Below are 5758 nucleotides of genomic sequence, written 5' to 3'. Positions count from 1 at the left end.
CCACCAGATTAGGAGATAATTAAATTACTTGGGCTATGTTACTGATAAAAGGTGATATTAAAAATGAGTTTTCTTACAAAGCAAATAAAATGTTTTTGCTAACTGCTGAAGGAAGGTGTTCCAAACTGAAAAGAGATTAAACTGGATTTATGCTATGCCTCTCCTCCTAATGAGACAAAACATATAAAGGTTTTAAACATGTTAATTGGTTTGTACCTGAAATCACTTACAGTTGAAGACTAGAATGTGGCCCTTTTAAAGAAAAATATGATCTGTGAAATTATAGATGGCTAGTACCTGGTGAGAGATATTTTGGGTAAAAAGCACTATGAAAAGGATATGTTGTATAATTGGGCTCTAGGCTTTATATATAAAAATACATAAATAAAATGTTTACATAATCCAATACCTCTATGATACACAAAAGGCTCTGTATCAACGCACTCATCTTTCCAAATAGTCTGGCTCTTTTATTATAATATGCACATTATTAGGCATGATCAAAAAGCAAAATCTTGATTTTGCAACGGATCCAAATTTATACATCCTAATGAATGGCGTCTTTTCCTTCAGGTAGTAGTTTTTCTTTTTTTTTTTTTGAGTTGGAGTCTCACTCTGTCGCCCAGACTGGAGTGCAGTGGCCGCTCCCAGCCACCGCAGCCTCGGCCTGCTGGGCTCCGGTGATCCTTCCCCCTCAGCCTTCCAAGTAGCTGGAACTACAGGTACGCACTACCACACCCGGCTAATTTTTTGATTTATTGTAGAAATGAGGTCTCACCAAGTTGCCCAGGCAGGTCTCGAACCCGCAGGCTCAGGCAATCCACTCACCTCAGCCTCCCAAGGCGTGGGATTACAGGCTGAGCCACCGAGCCCGGCGGTAGTAGTTTTTCAAATCAGCACCCTACTTACTGTGATGTGCTTTCAGTTCAAATAACTTTTTAAACTCCTAACTGGAATCTACCTTCAAAGTTTGTAAATAAAATGAATATTTTAATTCAAACAAGATCTGACTACAATGGGTATGATTTGTGCAATTTGGAAACTGACCTAAATAATTAAGAGTTCCAAAAGTATTTGAGAACGATCAACTGTAGTGGTGGGGAAATTTAAAAGTTGTACTACTGGAGAAAGCTGTTTTCCAAGATGAGGATATTATATAAATATCTAAATTCCAGCCTATACATACGCCTAGCACTTTTTTTTGTTTTGTTTTCACTTAAAGCCCTCCATTTTTCTTGGAATCCTCAATCTTCCAAGTCCTTCCTGTAATGATGCCAGTTTTGTTCAGCCCATATTGGAAGAATATGGGGCCTCCCAACTCCTCTCCTCCACCTGCTTGTGAAATCTACATTTTAAACAAACCATTTGGAGAATAATAATGACACTAGCATATTGAATGCTTTGCGTTACAAAAGGCTTTCATGAGTATTATTTCATTGTATACCTCCTTTTGGTCCTTATGAGAAAGGTAGCACTATCTCCTTATCACAAGTGAGTAACTGAGATTCAAAAAGGTAAAAAAATGTTAGTTATACACAATTACAAAAAAATGTAATAAATACAGGGTTCCTGAATTCAGTTTTAAGACAAATTTTACTCTTTTCCCACCACAAGAGATAATAAAAATTTGTACCTATAAGGATTATAAAAATAAATATTTGTTAATAGCTTCTAAATAGCTGTGATACTGGAAAGCATGGCTATTATTTAATATATGTTTATATCTAAATGACATAATGAAAAGCACTTCTACAAAAGTTCTGGAAACAAAAGAAAGGTATGCATTTCTGGGACAGAACCACTGAAACATCTTTTTAGTTTTGTCTGGTGTCACCCTACTTATCTTGAATATTTGATGATTTTCAGCAAAAAGCATCATCATGATTAAGAATACTCTAGAAAGAAAGCAGAAATCTATTAGGATAACCCAAGGTCTATCACAGAAGAGGCTTCTGTTGCTACAGGATTTTTAAAATTCTCATCCTTCCCAAAACTTCATTTCTGAATTTAAGAAAAGTCACTTTTAAAAAGACCTTTCTTAAGAAGAGTAAATGAAGATTTAGGAAAATCAGCATGGAGCTATCCATTATACAATTGCTAATATAAAAGGCAAAATTTTAAATGTTTACCATTATCAGGTAATATTTCTCAAATGTCTAAGAATTCTAATAAATGCAAACAGAAGTAATACACGGACAAAGAATTGATCAAAATAACACTGTACATCTGCTATATATAAAATATGAATATTTTGCTAGACAAATGCTAATGAAACTTTTTTGGGATCTCACAGACGAAGCAGAAAGCCAACAGAGAGGGACTGAGAAAGTAGCACTAGGAGGACATGAAGCCATGAACCATGAAGAATGTAAAGTCAAAGAAGACTGGATGACTGGCTTGAAATGCACAGAAGGACATATTGCTAATCCATTTTCGCTAAGAAAACAAGGGGTCACTCAGGAGCAAAAATAGTTCAACTGAGCAAAGAAACGTAGGGTGCCCGGAGGGGGCATGTGAACCAGGTTCTATGCTGCGGGGCAAATCCAAAGCTCCTCCTTTAGCTAGGCTCTTCAGACTAAACACCTGCACACTTCACGCAGAAAGGGACTGTGCTGCTCAAAACAGCAAAGGAAGTGGCTCAGGTAGGTGTATATCTGGCCCTGTTGCTCTTTGAAGACTGCGGGCCAGCATTGCCTGGATAGTGTGAAGGAAACAAGAATCAGGAGCAGAGCCTTCTTCTTCCCTCTGGGGCACAACCACCATCTGGAAAAGCAGGTAACTGGGGAATGAAAGACTTGTGTATGGAAACAGACATGCTACGGATAACTTGCATTTGTATTATTAATTTTTTTTTTAAAGTAGAGTGTTTTAGATTCCATATTAGAGAAAAAAGACATTGGAATCTATTACCAAGGATTGTGGTGCTATCTTTCCACCAGCCCTTTTAAGTAGCAAATGTATTTCTACGATAACTAGATGGTCCGATGGGTCTTTGGATTGCTAGAAATCTATGAGCTATTTTCAATGTATGTTTTCTAATTTAAATGATTATAATGTTACCATTGCTACTCATTTAAAACAAAGGTAACAATATGAACACCGAAGATCAGATTACGTGTTATCTAATTAGTAGTGATTACTTCTAGGTAAAAGAATTTAGTTATTGTTGTTTTGGAGCTGGCAGGTGCTGTGGCATGTGCCTGTACCTGTAGTTCCAGCTACTTGGGAGGCTCAGGCAGGAGGATCACTTGACCCCAGGAGTCTGAGGCTGCAGTAAGCTATAATTGCACCACTGTACTCCAGCCTGGGCAACAGAGCAAGACTTTAAATAAATAAATAAAAACCCTCCAAAATCTTGTCAGAATAACACCAAGTAGTCACTCAAACTTAAAATATGACTAAATTTACTGTTAAAAACTCACTGTGAGCCGGGCTCGGTGGCTCAGCCTGTAATTCCGTGCTTTGGGAGGCTGAGGTGAGTGGATTGCCTGAGCCCACGGGTTCGAGACCTCATCTCTAAATAAATCAAAATGAGCCGGGTGTGGTAGTGCGCGCCTGTAGTTCCAGCTACTCGGAAGGCTGAGGCGTAAGGATCGCCAGAGCCCAGCAGGTTGAGGCTGCAATGGCTGGGAGCAGCCACTGCACTCCAGTCTGGATGACAGAGTGAGACTCCAACTCAAAAAAAAAAAAAAAAATCTCATTGTGCCCATGGGTAACTAATATATATGCACAGCAGAAATAAAATGAAAAAAATCTAATAATCATGAGCACTCTTGTCTCAAAAGGGAAGTAAGAAAATTATGGGAACAATAAACAGAGGATTAAGGAGTGGGGTCATGTTGGGAAACTGGAATCCAATACAACTTATTAAAGAGTACTGAAACTTTGAAAAGTGTCCAATTCTACTCAGGCAATAACCACAGCAGATCAGATGAGAGTCAAAATATTTTTTACACTTGAGAAATGTAACTAATACTGAACTGTTGTGGGGTTTTTTTGTTTTTGCTTTGTTTTGCCTCTGTCACCCAGGCTGGAGTGCAGTGGTATGCTCACAACCACTGCACCCTCGACCAGCTGGGCTCAGGCGATCTTTCCACCTCAGTCTTCCAAACAACTGGAAGCACAGGCGTGTGTCACCACGCCTGGCTAATTTTTTGACTTTATTGTAGAGACGAGGCCTCGCCAAGTTGCCCAGGCAGGTCTAGAACCGCTGGATCCTAGACCTCTAGAACAGGCAATCCTCTAAGCTCTGGCTTCCAAAGAGCTAGGATTACAGGCTGAGCCAACTCAACCCGCTGTTTTGCTTTTGTTAAGGGAGAGAGGGAGGAGGGATCAGTCTCCCTTGAAAATCTAAAGAAAGCTAAGGACTCTTCTCAAAAAAATGTACACAGTCACAAGATTTTGAGCAAAAAATAAGTCATTTCTAACCCTCCTGGAATCCATTCAGAGTCAGGAACTCCTAATTTTAAAACTAGGGATAACTACAGGAGAAGGAGGAGCTTTAAATAGAAAAAAACACCTCAAGTAGAATTAAGGATAGGAGGCAGAGGCTTGGGAGGTATATTTGAAGATACTTGTTGAGCATATATTATCTACCAATATTTTCCAATAAAATTATAATGTGAGCCACATATACATATTATATGTATATATTTTTTGAGATGGGGTCTTGCTTGCTCTGTCACTCAGGCTGGAGTGCAGTGGCAGGATCATGGATCACTGCAGCTTCGGACTCTTGGGCTCAGGCGATCCTTCCACCTCAGCCTCCCAAAGTGCTGGAATTACAGGCAGGAGCTACTGGGACCGGCCCACATATATAATTTTAGTAGCCACATTATAAAGTAAAAACAAGTGAAATCTTAAAATTTTATTTAACCCCAAGTAGTCAAAATATTGCCACTTCAACTCTTAAGCTATATAAAATTAATCAACAAAACATTTTCATACTAAGTTTATTCAAAATCTGGTGTGTATTGTAGACTTATAGCACATCTAGGGTGACCAACTTCCCTGTTTGCCTAGGGCTGTGGAGCTTTGACACACAGGATTTCAGTGCCAAAACTAAGACACTTTCAGCAAACCAGGACAAATGGTCACTCTAGCATCTCAGTCTGGGTGAGCCATGTTTCAGGTGCTCTGTAGACACATGCACTGGACAATACTGGATAACATGACTATCCATCACACATGGCAAAGCAGACTACACGTTATTTAATGTAATCCTCATAACACACAAGAGAGAAAAAAAAGAAATAGATACAGGTTGCAGGTTAAGGCGCCCACTCAAAGTTGCACAGTGAGAGCCATGGTATCGGGCAAGTTAGTGGGAAGCCCAGGGCCCACGGAATGTTAAGATGTTCGTGAAGCAGTGGAGGTGAGAGGCTAAGAAAGATCCAGAAAGTGAGATGAGAGGAAATGTGAGCATGAGAGGAGTGGAGCGGGGGGAGAGGGTGGCAGAGAGTGTCAAGAAAGGCACCCACAAGTTACCGAAGGGCTAGTGTCTCCGAGGGAGACAGGAGAAGAAAAGGGAGGGAAAATGGGAAGAAGAAAGGAGGGGTGGAGGAAGAGAGAGAGATCCTCCAGAGAGGAAGGGCCAGAAAGTCAGGAGCATGGCCTAGGAGGCCAAAGGCCGGGGCGGGGGACGAGGGTGGGGAGAATGCACATCAAACGATCAACAGCGGCAGGTAACTGTAGTTTGCACCAGGGGTCAGGCACTACTTCGTGAATCATCTCCTTAACGGCGGGGGGGCAGACTCCC

At 40.4% G+C, this 5758-nt stretch overlaps 2 protein-coding genes across 3 annotated transcripts in view; one reads left to right on the top strand and one right to left on the bottom strand.

Annotated features, from left to right (window-relative positions):
• LONP2 (lon peptidase 2, peroxisomal) overlaps positions 1–5758 on the bottom strand; it is a 103179-nt gene that overhangs the window by 96936 nt on the left and 485 nt on the right. The gene's annotated exons all lie outside the window — the stretch shown is intronic.
• The window catches only part of ABCC11 (ATP binding cassette subfamily C member 11), a 73268-nt gene continuing 70081 nt past the window's right edge, over positions 2572–5758 (top strand). The window contains exon 1 of the mRNA XM_008067515.2: positions 2572–2642. The gene's annotated coding sequence lies outside the window, so the exon portion shown is untranslated. The remainder of the gene's footprint in view (positions 2643–5758) is intronic.

Source organism: Carlito syrichta, unplaced genomic scaffold (genome assembly GCF_000164805.1).
Source record: "Carlito syrichta isolate Samal-C Ts95f unplaced genomic scaffold, Tarsius_syrichta-2.0.1 Scaffold309650, whole genome shotgun sequence".
NCBI classification, from domain to species: Eukaryota; Metazoa; Chordata; class Mammalia; order Primates; family Tarsiidae; genus Carlito; species Carlito syrichta.
The sequence above is the reverse complement of the archived record's forward strand: the minus strand, read 5'-3'. Positions and strand labels throughout refer to the sequence as shown.